The sequence below is a fragment of the Stegastes partitus genome, unplaced genomic scaffold, assembly GCF_000690725.1.
Source record: "Stegastes partitus isolate 25-593 unplaced genomic scaffold, Stegastes_partitus-1.0.2 Scaffold2431, whole genome shotgun sequence".
Taxonomy (NCBI): domain Eukaryota; kingdom Metazoa; phylum Chordata; class Actinopteri; family Pomacentridae; genus Stegastes; species Stegastes partitus.
In genome coordinates, this window is record NW_007580162.1 from 2,599 (window position 1) to 15,693 (window position 13,095).

The 13,095-nt window shown below is 40.9% G+C and overlaps 1 pseudogene; it reads left to right on the forward strand.

Annotated features, from left to right (window-relative positions):
* Positions 1-9,297: 9,297 nt before the first annotated feature.
* The window catches only part of LOC103375001 (acyl-coenzyme A thioesterase 3-like), a 9,621-nt pseudogene continuing 5,823 nt past the window's right edge, over positions 9,298-13,095 (forward strand).

Sequence of the window (13,095 nt, forward strand, 5' to 3'; positions counted from 1 at the left end):
TGAGTATCTTTTAAGAAATGCAAAATGACTGTCGTACTGCGTCCAACCTCAGCAGCGATGGCACGTTGTGAGAGGCCTTGTTTATGCAGCTCAACAATCCTACCACATTCAAAGACGGCTTTTTTGCCTTTGCCATCAAGAGTGTCACAGTGTAATTACTTGACAGGAAATGACACGGAATCCAAATATTTGCACAGATTTTGGCTTTTAAAGGCTGTGGTCTTAAACTTTTGATCAGCTGATGAACAGCCTATATGAGTTAAATTGTTGTTTTCAATGAATTGCCTGCTCACAACCTTTGGTCTCTTGTTCCCATTTCTTCTTTTTGCATTTTGAAGCTCTACTCAGAACTTTCCGACAGTGCAAAATGCAAATTCATGCAATTTTTTAACTGGTCTCAAGATTTTGATCAGGAGTGTATGTATTGAACTGAATTTAAATAGCGAGTTAATGTAACATTGAAATTATATGGAAACTGGCTGAGAATTTGGACTTATTCTGTAAATGTGTCCTTTCCAGTGCACAACAAACAACAGATATAACTCCCAGGTTTATTACGTTTTTCTTGTCACGGCTCAAATACAGAGGCTCAAATACAGGGAGAGGACACAGCCAACCATACGTTTCAAGCAAAGAAAGTTATAATAAAACACTGTAATTTCAAAATGTTATTTAATAGTATTTACAAGTGTCAAAAGTAAAATAAACCTGCCACCAAAGGTGGAAAAAACACAAATATTGACAAAATATACAACAGGAAGCAGAAGTGGGGTCAGAAGGCAAAAGCTAACTGGGAGCAGAAACAAGGTCGGAGGTAACTGTTGTCTTTTAACAAGTAACAACAAGAATAATCGACGCTGACTTGAGACACCTTAAGACAGGGAGGACTAACTACGCTAGAATACAGATATCAAAAACAAAAGAGAAACTACGAACAAACCCAGACTCAGTTCATTCCCATCTCAATTTAGTATTAAAAAAAAATTTTAAAAAAAAAGGATGCTAAATAGACGCTAATACTACAATTAGTTTTACACAGGATACAGTGGGAGACTGAGGCTTACTGACAGCAGGGTGAGGCGGATGATGTGGCTGGTGGTATGGCAGATGGCAGGTGGACATGTGCAGCAGCATGACGGAGAATGAATCCAAGGTTTTTCTTTCTGGAGTGGAAGCAGATCGAGGTGGTGAGCACACGAATGAAGAAGACAGTAGGGTTGGTCCGAACTGAGGCAGAAAACACAGAAGTTAGCAAACAGCAGACCACAGCAGATACAGACTCGCAGAACAGTGACTGGGATAAACTAACTGGTGGTAGTTTATGGGGAGCGAGAATGAGGTGAACAGAGTAGACCACATCCCACCGCAGATAAAAGCACTTCAGCTCATTACCAGACTTGCTGCACCTGTCCACACACATACACACCAGAGTCACACATCCACCTCGAGAGAGAGGACTACTAGGTGGGGGCAGAGGTGGAAGGCGTGACATTTCTTTTATCAGTTTGTTAGAGATAAATAATGAACGCTATTGCAGTTTTGTACTGATGTAATAGTGTGAAAGATAAAGGTCTTCAGAATCAACAATTATCTTCACAAAGTAGTGGACAATCAGCGAACTGTAAAACCTGAGTATATAGCAGGACACTAAAAAAATAAGAAAAATATGGTACTACTACAAAAGCGTTGCAAGCACAGACTGTATAAGAGATGGACGTAGCTGCCGTGACGTCACCCGTTGGTTTCTGCACTGAGAAAATGAAGCCAGGGTTTTGCTACTTCCTGGTTGACATCTTGGATTTTTGGAGCCAGTGACGCAAAAATCGTCGGAGGGGGGCGGAGCCATAGGAGCAGCGATTGGTCAGACGGATTGAGAGGCGGGTCCTCTCTGCCCGCCCACATTTACCGCCTTCTGCTCGCTTCGTCTGCATCGTCGCTGCCAACTGTCAATCAAGCCAGCCACGCCCCTTGCTCTGCAAAATTTTGACGATGTTTTAAAAATTCAGTATTGGTTTATTTTCAGATTGGCCACCTGATCTCTGGACTTGACCATGAAAACTAATAAAAATAAAATCCTGAGCTGTAGGAATGCGGTATTTGGTGATCTGTGATCACTTCTTTTCCAATTCCAGTCTATGGGAGCCAGGACTTTTTGGAGCCAGGACTAGCGGACGTAGTGATACTGCAGGTTTTTGACACTTCTGGGTTGACTTCATTTTTCAGGGCCGGTTGCTTCGTCCATTGTTTTTACAGTCTATGGTTGCAAGGTGCCTCCGTGGTTAACACCATCGCCTCGCAGCAAGATCTCCAGTTCACGTCCTGGTTAGCCCAGGATCTTTCTTCCCCGTGCAGCATGGGTTCTCTCCGGGTTCTCTGGCTTCCTCCCACAGTCCAAAAGCATGCCGAGTGGTCCAGGGTGTCTCCTGCCTTCACCCTGAGTCAGCTGGGATAGGCTCCAGCCCCCCGCCACCCCAGTGAAGATTAAGCAGTGTATAGATAATGGATGGACTCTTACATAAGCAGGAGGTAGCTGATCTACACAAATGTGCAATAAAAAGTCACTACAGGATGTAATGTATGTCAATTTGCAGCTGACAAAATATCCCATGACAACCCAACAAAAGTTCTCTTTCCATTCTCGTTTGTTCTTCTATCATGAGGTAGTGTGTGTAATTTTTCTTTCCATATTTTGGAACTATCTGCTGAACATTGCACTGGAGCCAAATCACATACACCTCAGTTGAAGCTTATAGGCAGTGTGATAAGAAAGTATTTTCAAGATACAAGAAACATAAAGCTGTGGAATTAGTCAATATATGTTGTATTCTCATTTGAATGGTTCATGTTTTTTTGTGTTGTGGTTTGAAATATTTCTGATACCTGACCTGATCCCCATGTTCTGCTGCTCATTTCTGATCAGAGTCTGAGTGACTGCCTCTGTCAATACCAGTAAGGAATAAGTACCACCTCATGTTAAAAAAAAAAATCCAAACTATCCCTGTTAGTGTGCAAAAGAATGGTCTGATTATTCAGATTTCAATTTTCACTAATTAAATAAAACTAAAAATCTATAATGATGATGTTACGGGCAGGGTGGAGACTCAAGCGCAGAACAACAGAGACGCGATAGACCAAGGCAGCTTAACAATTTATTACACAATAAAGAGAATCCAAAAACAATAGAATTTCAAAAGGCTCAACCAACACCAGGTACTGACTGGCTAGGAAGAAACAAAAAGTAAATACTAAGTCAAAGAGCTCAACTAAGTGCTGAGATGGATTGGCAGACTGAAAATACAAAGAACTAAAGGAGCTCAGGAAAATAATGCTGAGTATGCAATAAGAAAATAAAACTAAATTCGAACTGAGGGAGCTCAGACTAAAAATGCTGAGAGAACTAATTGAACAAATAAACAAAAGAAGCTCAGACTAAGTACTGAGAGAAAATACACTAAACATCTAACGAAAGGAGCTCAAAGCTAAATGCTGAGAAGACAGGCAGACCAAATAGAACAACTAACGAAGATACTGACTGATAAAGAGCTGAACAAAAGGTGAACAGACTAACTGGAAAAAACTACTTGTCGTGGGGTTCAACCAACAACTTTCCCAAACTGGGAGAAAACAATGGCATAGACGTCAGCTGTGGTTTTAAATTTATTTTCAGGCCTCTCCAAAGTGCGGCAGCGAAAAATAGAATATTTACAAAGTGCAAACAAAAAAAGTGCAAAAACCCAATTGTAAAAATAAGCTAAGAAAAAGAAAAGAAAAACTCTATATACACACCAGTTCTCCAAATCAATGAAGGACTAAATGAACACACTAAATGCAGTTACTGAGAAAACGGCAGACAGAGCGGTGGCGGCTTCACTGGCTCAATACAGACGGAGAGCAGGGAGCGACAGCTGGCGGCGGAGTGAACCGGAGAATGGCTGAACCAGGAACCAGAGCAGACAGGTGTAGTGCTGAGTCCGGTGGTGGATAGGCGGCAGATGGTGAAAGGTGAACCGTGACGAGTGGATGGCTGGTGGTGGTGGTCGGCAGCAGATCCGGCTGGGTAGCAAAAAAGTCAGGAGTTAAAACTAGCAAAACAAACTGACGGCTAGACGAATGCACAGGTGATACTGACTGTATGGTACGACGGTCTGACGTCTGAGCAAGGTCCGACTACTTGCTCAAATCCAGGTCGGCTGACAACTTCCGGCAGAAACGGACCAATCCCGTGGTGTCAATCAGCTGATTAGTATGTGAAACACCTGTCAGCATGCTCCTGCTGCCAGCCGTACCTGAGAGAGAGAGAGAGAGAGAGCCAGAGAGGGAGGAAATACAGGAACCAGCCGCCACTAGCCGGCGCCAGAAGTCGAGGGCATGACATGATAAGGAAATGAAAGAAGTCTTACCTCTGAATGAATTCCAGAGTACAAGCTGCCTCTTCTTGATATTGAAGGCTGAATATATAGTAGATCCAAAGACAGCAGCCAGTCCCGTCAAAGAGGATGGCGTGATGCCCTCAGATATTACACGACCCTCCAGAGTGACCATCCAGTGTCCAATAGTGACTTGCCCTGTTCCATCTGAAACTTCAAGTCATAGCCATATCGGCAGCATCACTGACTTTATGCACACATCTATAAAGTCTCAGAACAATGACCAGTCTGATATATGAAATAATGAAAATGAAATGCTTACCAAGCAGTATCGGACAAGGGCTTGCAGGAGGAGTGAGGGTTGTCTCAATGACAGCCACAGAGGCACACACCTGTACAGAACAAAGACATCCATATTATGAAAAATAAACAATCACTATGTGACAATAACCATTACCTGATGTAGAACATAGATATGGCATTCGATATTTAAAACACATGGCAAGAAAGAGGATATAAACGTACATCTGCAAGAAGGACCAGCCCTGTTAGCTTCTCTCCAAAGAGCGCCATGAGCAGCTGAACAATGCAGAGTACCATCTCTGTATCTCACCACAGCCATTTCTGTTAGTCACTTCACTGTTTCATCATCCACCAACTGCAATTTCCTCGAAATGATCCCTTAATTCACTCTGCTAGATGTAAATACGTTCTAGCTCACGGACGTGCTCTCCTCTGCCTGGTTGTGCTAATGTGACTGCTTAATGTTAACTGACTCACTCCTTTGAAGGAAGAGCAGTATGTTAAATTAACCATAGTCAACAAACAAACAAACAAACAAATAAATAAATAAATGACCCCCGTCAAAATATTGCTGTCGTTGTTTAAATCTTAGCCTCACTGTCAAGCGGATTTGACAATCACACACTCACTGGCTGGACAAGTTCAAATTCAAACACAATTTTAGATGTATTGTCCTGGAGAAGAAACAAAGATAAATTCATTTTTAATTACCTTGTTATTTGTAGATACACAATCCGACAGATGCAGAGGAAGCAGAACTTCTTGTTCTTGTGTAGCAACGGGTGTCCTCAATGCTCTGGCAGTAGAATTGTCCCTTGCGAGTTGGGCGCGCACCAAATTTAAAAAATACTGTAGTTTACTGTAATTTATCTCATTAACATATTGTTGAAGGCCTGTGCACATTGAACAGCCCACAATGCATTGCAAGCTACAGTACAAAACCGTATTACATTAATACAGTATATTACTGTTGGAAATTGGCCGTAAATTAACAACAATTGCTCACAGTGTATGTAACAGGTGTGTTCAAATGTTTATTTCACCAAAGATCCATCCCCTTGATCTTATGTACATTTTGTTTTTATTTTTTGTGTGTGTACATAATGCTGTGTATTTTTGTAATTTATTTTGAAAAGACTTTAATTTTCTTAAATGACCTTTGGTCTTCCACTGATGTCACAACCTGTCAATTGGCACTTTTCCCTCCTCAGTGGGCTGGAGACACCTCTGAGGAGAAGTGAGTATGATGTGTTGCTCCTGTTAAAATATGCTAAAAGTGTTAAGTAGCGGTTCAAGGTGGTTTTGTTAGACTCACAGACGCTGTTCAATGGCTTTCTGTTAATTGTTATGGGAGTATACAGTTGTTTTTGTGAAGTACAGCACTTCCATGTGACATGCTGATGTACTGATGTTAGACTCAGTTGTCGTAGCATCCGTGGGGTTTCTCTTGTGGTTCACTGTTTTTGACTTCTTCTCTAAGGGCGTGCATGGAGAAGCCAGGTCACGATAAGCTGCTGTACCGTCTTTTTTATTTTTGAACAGTGTCCCTGTGGAGATAAAGCTCACTCTAGCTGGCAAACGATTCGTCCCCACATTATTGTTCACACACAACGCAGATATTATCAAGCCCAGAGCAGTGCAGGACAGGCGGGCTACATATGTATAGCGTAGTGGAATGCTGGTGGAATTTTATATATACATATATATATATATATATATATATATGTATATAGATTTTTTTACATTTACTCCATGTTTAACTAGCTGTGTTTACGAGCTACAACACTACTTTTCACTTGTTAGTCATCCAGAGAGCATTGCACTCTCTGTTGTTAGGGTCCGAGCAATAACCGAGCACTAACAGTGCCCTTAGGTTTCTTATTATTTTGTACTGGCAAAATGAACGCAAATTAGACGGCCTAAACATGCCCCAAAACTCACCAAAATACCACACTCACCAGGACTGGTGACAAATTTAATATTTTAATAGACTTGGGCATGCCACTGCCAAAACGGCTCCACAGCGCCACCTTGAAAATTTGAACGAAGTCCTGTCGGAAGCATGTTTGATGTAGAGCTACGCAATTTGGTACACATATAGAGCAGGTCAAGTCAAACAAAAAAGTCCCCCCTGCTCCAAGCTCTAAAATGCAACACGGCTAAACTACGCCCCCTACATTATTTCAACAGAGTCCCAGTCGGGGCTACGTTTGACGTAGAGCTACAAAAATTGGTAGACATATGTAGCAGCTTGGGACGCACAAAAAAGTCCATTATCATGTTTCTGTAAACCCAACAAGAAATCTGCCATGTTGGAAAAACGGCGAGCATGCCCGACAATGTTCGCCTATTTTTGGCCATTTTCAAAATCTATTTCCTCCTAGGAGGTACGTCATACACACCTGAAATTTGGCCAGCACAAACTGCAGGACGTGGTGATTAAAAGTTATTAAAACGCCCCGCAAAAGACTCCTGGTTTGGAAATGGCGGCCCGTGCAATTTCCATTTATGGCCATTTTGCCCATTTTCACAGTGTTTCTGGCATTTTAGGAGTCCTGTCGGAAGGCTGTTTCACCTACACCTACAAGATTCGGTGGGCATGTTTAGCAGGTCAGGATATACAAAAAAAGTCAATCAGTGCCAAGCCCTAAACCCAACAGGAAGTCCACCATTTTGAAAAACCACAATGACAATTTTGGCTGACTTTTGGACATTTTTGGCCATTTTCAAAATCTATCTCCTCCTACAGGGAAGGTCGTACACACCTGAAATTTGCCCAGCACAAACTACAGGAGATGGTGATTAAAAGTCAGTAAAACGGTCTGCAAAAGTCTGATAGCGTGGAAATGACGCCCCCCTCAATTTGACCACAACGCCATAAAATGCCAGAATACGAGACGTGCTGTGTAACTGGCCTGTATGTGCTCCCATCAGCCTAAAACTTTACATGCGTGCTCCAAGTGTCAGCCAGAGTGTGTTTCCGCTACAGCCAACATGCACGCCACCGCGGCTCACCACTAAACAGGAAGTGGCTTGTAACGAATGCTCCAATCTGCCTGAAACTCGACATGCCGGAACAGAGTACCGCCCGGGGTACGTTTGTGCCACACCCCGACGTGTGCAAAGGTCGACAATCATATGGCGAGGACCCATCCAATGCTGCTTGCGGCTTTAATTTTAGTTGATTTTCAGTAAACTTAGATTTTTCCAGTGGCAATAATGAAGTAAAACAAGTAGTTGGATGTTCCAACAAGACAAGGACTGCTAAACTGTACCAATTCTGTCAAGACGAATGGCACGACACAGCAGATTTTGTCATATTTCCAAAAGACATACAATAAATCTAATAAAATAAATAAAAAAAAACTAAATAAGTGATTGTTTTTTTACAAACACAAATGGGTTTCAATCATTCCCTCATAGGAACTCATGACTGCCAGGATGTACATGGTCTTCACAAGAATATGTAAACTGTTGTTCATGACTGCATGTTTCAGATAACAATGTTTTCATACATGGTTTTATGTGCATATCGTATTGTTCTGTAACCAGCTGAGTATTTTTCCTTTAGTTCCTCTAATTGCACAGAGCCATAAAATTTGCACTGCTGCCCAAAGAAAGGTTTTTTTTCAGAGATGACAAAGCCTTGTCTTATCACAATGACCCTTGTGGATGTCGAAAGCATAAACTGGACTTCAGCATCAACAGCAGCTTTTTAATTTTTTTTAAAGTTGTTTTTCGGCCTTTGTTCAATAGTGCAGTGAGAGAGAGACAGGAAAGTGGGGGAGAACATGTGGGAACGGGCGTGTAACCAAACATCTTTGACAATAAAAGCATTATCGTAACAATCCACATGTTGTTTTTATTAATAAGCTAAGTTGAGATTGTGGCTGGATGAGGTCTCATTTCTGCACCTAATGTGAGTGTGCTATTCAGCCTATCACCACTTGAGGGCACTCCTTATAAGGGTGCGGTGTCCATCTTGGTCCCTCTTGCTCTTTGGCCCTGAGACTGCCCACTTCCGGGTAGCCTTGCTTTCGCTTGTCGGGTCCCGGCAGTATACTGGATACAGTACTGACCGGGCGTCAAATTAAGTGTCATCACCGTAAGTGATGTGTATGCTCCTGATGGTGACTTGACTGAGCGTGGAAACCATTTAAGTTAATTATTGTTTGCTTATTGGACTGGTGACATGTTAAGTTAATTTATATATGTGTTTGTTTAACTAAGTTGTATGTGTTATTTCCCCATGCAGCGTGGGTTCTCTCCGGGTTCTCCGGCTTCCTCCCACAAGTTCAAAAACATGTTGAAGTTAATTGGTGATTCTAAATTGTCCGTAGGTGTGAATGTGAGTGTGCTTGGTTGTCTGTCTCGAAGTGTAGCCCTGTGATAGACTGGTTACCTGTCCAGGGTGTCTCCTGCCTTCACCCAAATCGGCTGAGACAGACTCCAGCCCCCATGACCCTAGTGAGGATTAAGCGGTGTATAGTTAATGGATGGATGTCATGTGATGAAGAAAGTCATTCTCTTTTCTTTGGATGGTCACTAGACCCCTGATTCCATCACCTTTTGACATGTTCTCTTAGTTGCTGGCACGACCCCGGACTTCAGATCTATATAAAGGTGGGCGTCCACAGTTTGAAAACTCAGAGCTTCAGTTCAGACCAAAATCAGCTATTGTCACCACAAAAGGTGAGTTTTGTGTTTAAAGCTAATTAAAGGCACCACAGAATGTAAACAGAATAAATTAATACAACATATATACACAGCTCATGTGCAGCGCACGTTACGACTAAAAGCGACTTCATGAATGTGTTTCTGTGGTTACTATCATCTCTGTTTAATATCATTTTTATTTCAAGTTGTTACGAAAAAATTACTTTTTTTAAAGGCTCTTTGAATAACTGGCAAAACTTTTGCACTTTTATAGCTGCACATTAAACTGTAGCAGTGTTTTCAGAAGCTTCTACTCTTCTTGTTATATATCATCACAGAAAATGTAGATCGGCGTCCTTTTTTTATGAACAGTGACCACATCAGATCCAGGCTGTCAGTGGCTCTTAGTAAAATAAGAAAAAAAACAAGAAAACTAATGCAAAGTAAGATTCAGATGCAGACATACATTCAACTAATTAAACACAACAGAGCTAAAACTAATATTTACAAGAGCTGATCAAAGTCTTGCTGGGGTTATGTGAGGTCAGTATCAACTCACAGATTTACTAACCAGATTCACAGCTGAAGTTTTCATTTCTCAGAATGAGGTCAGACCTTTTTGTTGGTTTCTAGGAGGGAGGATGAACGATGACTGAACATCAACGTGGCTCACTCCAAAAACAAACTCTGCATTTGCACCAAACTTTACAGGAGCCTGTAGTTAAATGCTCATTCTTGTTTTTGGCTCCAAAAATGGCATCAGATTTTACAGTGTTTAACTGTAAATGGTACACTACTGTTAGAGGTTGGCCATATTTTTACATTATTATATTGCAGTGAATGTGTTCTTACTTACTTTATAGTGCAGCATCAAACTAATTCTTTTTTATCAAGATATCTTTTTTTTATGAATTACCTTTCGAGGTTGACTGAATGATCTTCCACACATGTGTGTGTTGTTCACCCATGAAGCACAAAAAGCTTAAAGCGTTAAACCAACAGTTGTAAAAAGGGAAAATATCCACTGTGTAAACTTGTGACGTTGCTGAATAAATACAGGTGCACAAGCTTTACATTAATTGAAATGAACACCTTCTAGAGCTGCAATTATTGATCGTAATGTGATCATGTTTTTAATTTGATTGAACTCATTAAAAACAAAGTGTTTTTTTTCTTCCAGCAGAGATGTCTTCCCAGGTCAGAGTGAAGCTGCTGCCAAGTGCCAGGTGTTTGTTTGATGATCCTGTTCAGGTAAAGGTGACTGGACTGAGGTCAAAGCAACTGGTAACCATGAAGGCCAGATCAACTGATGAGAAAGGAGTGATGTTCAGCTCCTCGGCCACCTACAGGGCAGATGAGAGCGGGGAGATCCACCTGGACAGAGACCCCTCACTCAGTGGGAGCTATGTTGGGGTTGAACCCATGGGTCTGCTGTGGTCAATGAAGGCAGACACTTTGCACAAAAGGTTGATAAAGACATATTCACTAAACTCCCATGTGGTGAAATTCTCAGTGCATGAGGAGGAAGAGGAAGGCAGGATGCTGGCAGAGGTGATCAACGAAAGGTTCCTGATTGGAGACGGGGTCAGTCGGCTCCCCGTCAAAGAGGGGAATATTCGCGGGATCCTGTTTACTCCCCCAGGTTTGTCTTTGTCTTTGTCATTCAGTTTGCAGATTGTTAGAACTATGAAGGCACTATTTGATCTGATTTTGTAATTATATCTGTCCCTCTATTTTATGAACAACAGTTTCATGAAGACGGTCTCACCTTATGACACAGAGCTGCATTGTTGACACATCTTTGGGTTCAGGATGACTTGATACTTAGAAAGTCTTGTCTTATCACACTGACCCTTGTGGATCTTGAAAGCATAAACTGGACTTCAGCCTCTACAGCAGCTTTAACTGTCTTTATTTGTTAAAAAACACAGATTAGCAAGACAATCCATATGACATGGGGAATAGCCCAAACCCCAGAAAGACAACTGTGGTTTCATAACATCTTTTTTTGCACATTTTCAGTATGCCTACAGTTGTAAACAAAAGCTTAAATACACTTGTAAAGACCATGTATAACATGGCAGTCTTGAATTTTTAATGGAACCTATTGCTTGGGGGAATAATTACAATTGATTACAACCACTGACTTATATGTCAATTTTTAAATGTGGCTCATTTGATACACTAGTTAGACTCAGTCGAAAAAATGCTATGATTAGAAAGTGTAAGAAAGACAGCAAAGATCTGAAGAAGCCAATCACTGATTTGAACAAGTCAGGAACTGCTGCTTTACACAAAGTGAACAGAATATTGAAGTAGCACGATTACCTCCACATTCTTCAGGAAAACCTTAAATCATCAGCCATAGGGTTAGGTCTTGGACACAGTTGGTTGTACAGACAAGACAATGGCTCAAAAACACGTCAAAAATGATACAGAAATGCCAATTTAGGTTTTAGACTGGCCTTTCCAAAGTCCTGAATTTTAAACCCATCAAGAATCTGTGGCCTGTGCTGAAGAAACAAGTCTGTCAGAAAGTCAACAAAATTAGTTAAACTGCACCAATTCTGTCAAGAGGAGTGGTCAAAGATACAACCAGAGACTTGCCAGAAGCTTGTGGACGCCAACAAGAGCGCCCAGTTGAGGTGAAAATGGCCGAAGGACGTTTCACCAAATACTAGCATTGTTCTATGTATATTGTTGACCCAGCAGATTTTGTCATATTGATCTATAATCAATCTGAGAGGGAACCAAAATGCACGATTGTGTTTGTAACAAAGACGCATGTGTTTCAATGATTCCATCACAGACAATTCAGTTTTCAAAGTCATTGGAAACTCAAGACTTTCATGATTTATATGGTCTTTACAAGTTAAAGCAAAATTATATTCACAACTGTATATTACAACAATTATTTTGACACAGAAGGAATCATAGACATTAAACCAATGCAGTTTGCTATTAAAACTTTGATATAACCTGTGATATTAACGTTAAAATTTTTGTGATAGAGATATTGTTCTGAACACTAACAAGGTTTTGGCGTTGGATTGTGACATCTGGAGTGACTGTAAAATTGATTTGGCGGCACTTCTTAGCGCAAATATGTTTTGATGAAAATTTCATGTGGCTCTCTGTCTGATGTATGAAATTATGAATGCTCAAAAATGCAAGAAAAAGCAACCTTAATTTAAAAAAAGGAACACTGACATAAAATTTTGGTTTCATTTAAATATACTGAAGTTCTGAAGGGATCAGATGAAATTGTATTTAATTTTTTCCAAGTTTTGATGATTTTATATTGAACAGTTCCTTTATGACGAGTCAATTACCCAAAACACTAAAGCTCACATTAATTAAACAACAAGAAACTACAAACATAGGTATGATTTTAAATGACGTACTGTTGATATTAACTTGTGTGTAATATTCTAGGAAGAGGTCCGTTTCCTGCCGTGTTGGATCTGAGCAGCAGGAGATCTGAGAGAAGAGCCTGTCTGCTGGCCAACAAAGGGTTTGTGGTTCTCTCTATGGCTTTGTTCAGTGACAAGCCTGCCAATGTCAAAGAAATACATCTGGACTATTTGGAAGAAGCAGTGGATTTCTTGAAACAACATTCTAAGGTGAGTTGTGTGATAGGCCAACAATGGTCGTAGGGTTTATTCAAAATGTCTAAGCATCATACCGTTGTGTTTCCTCTCATTTAACTGAGTCTCCTCAGAGACAGAAACACATTGTTTCTCAAGTATACAGGTAATAAGGATGGCTC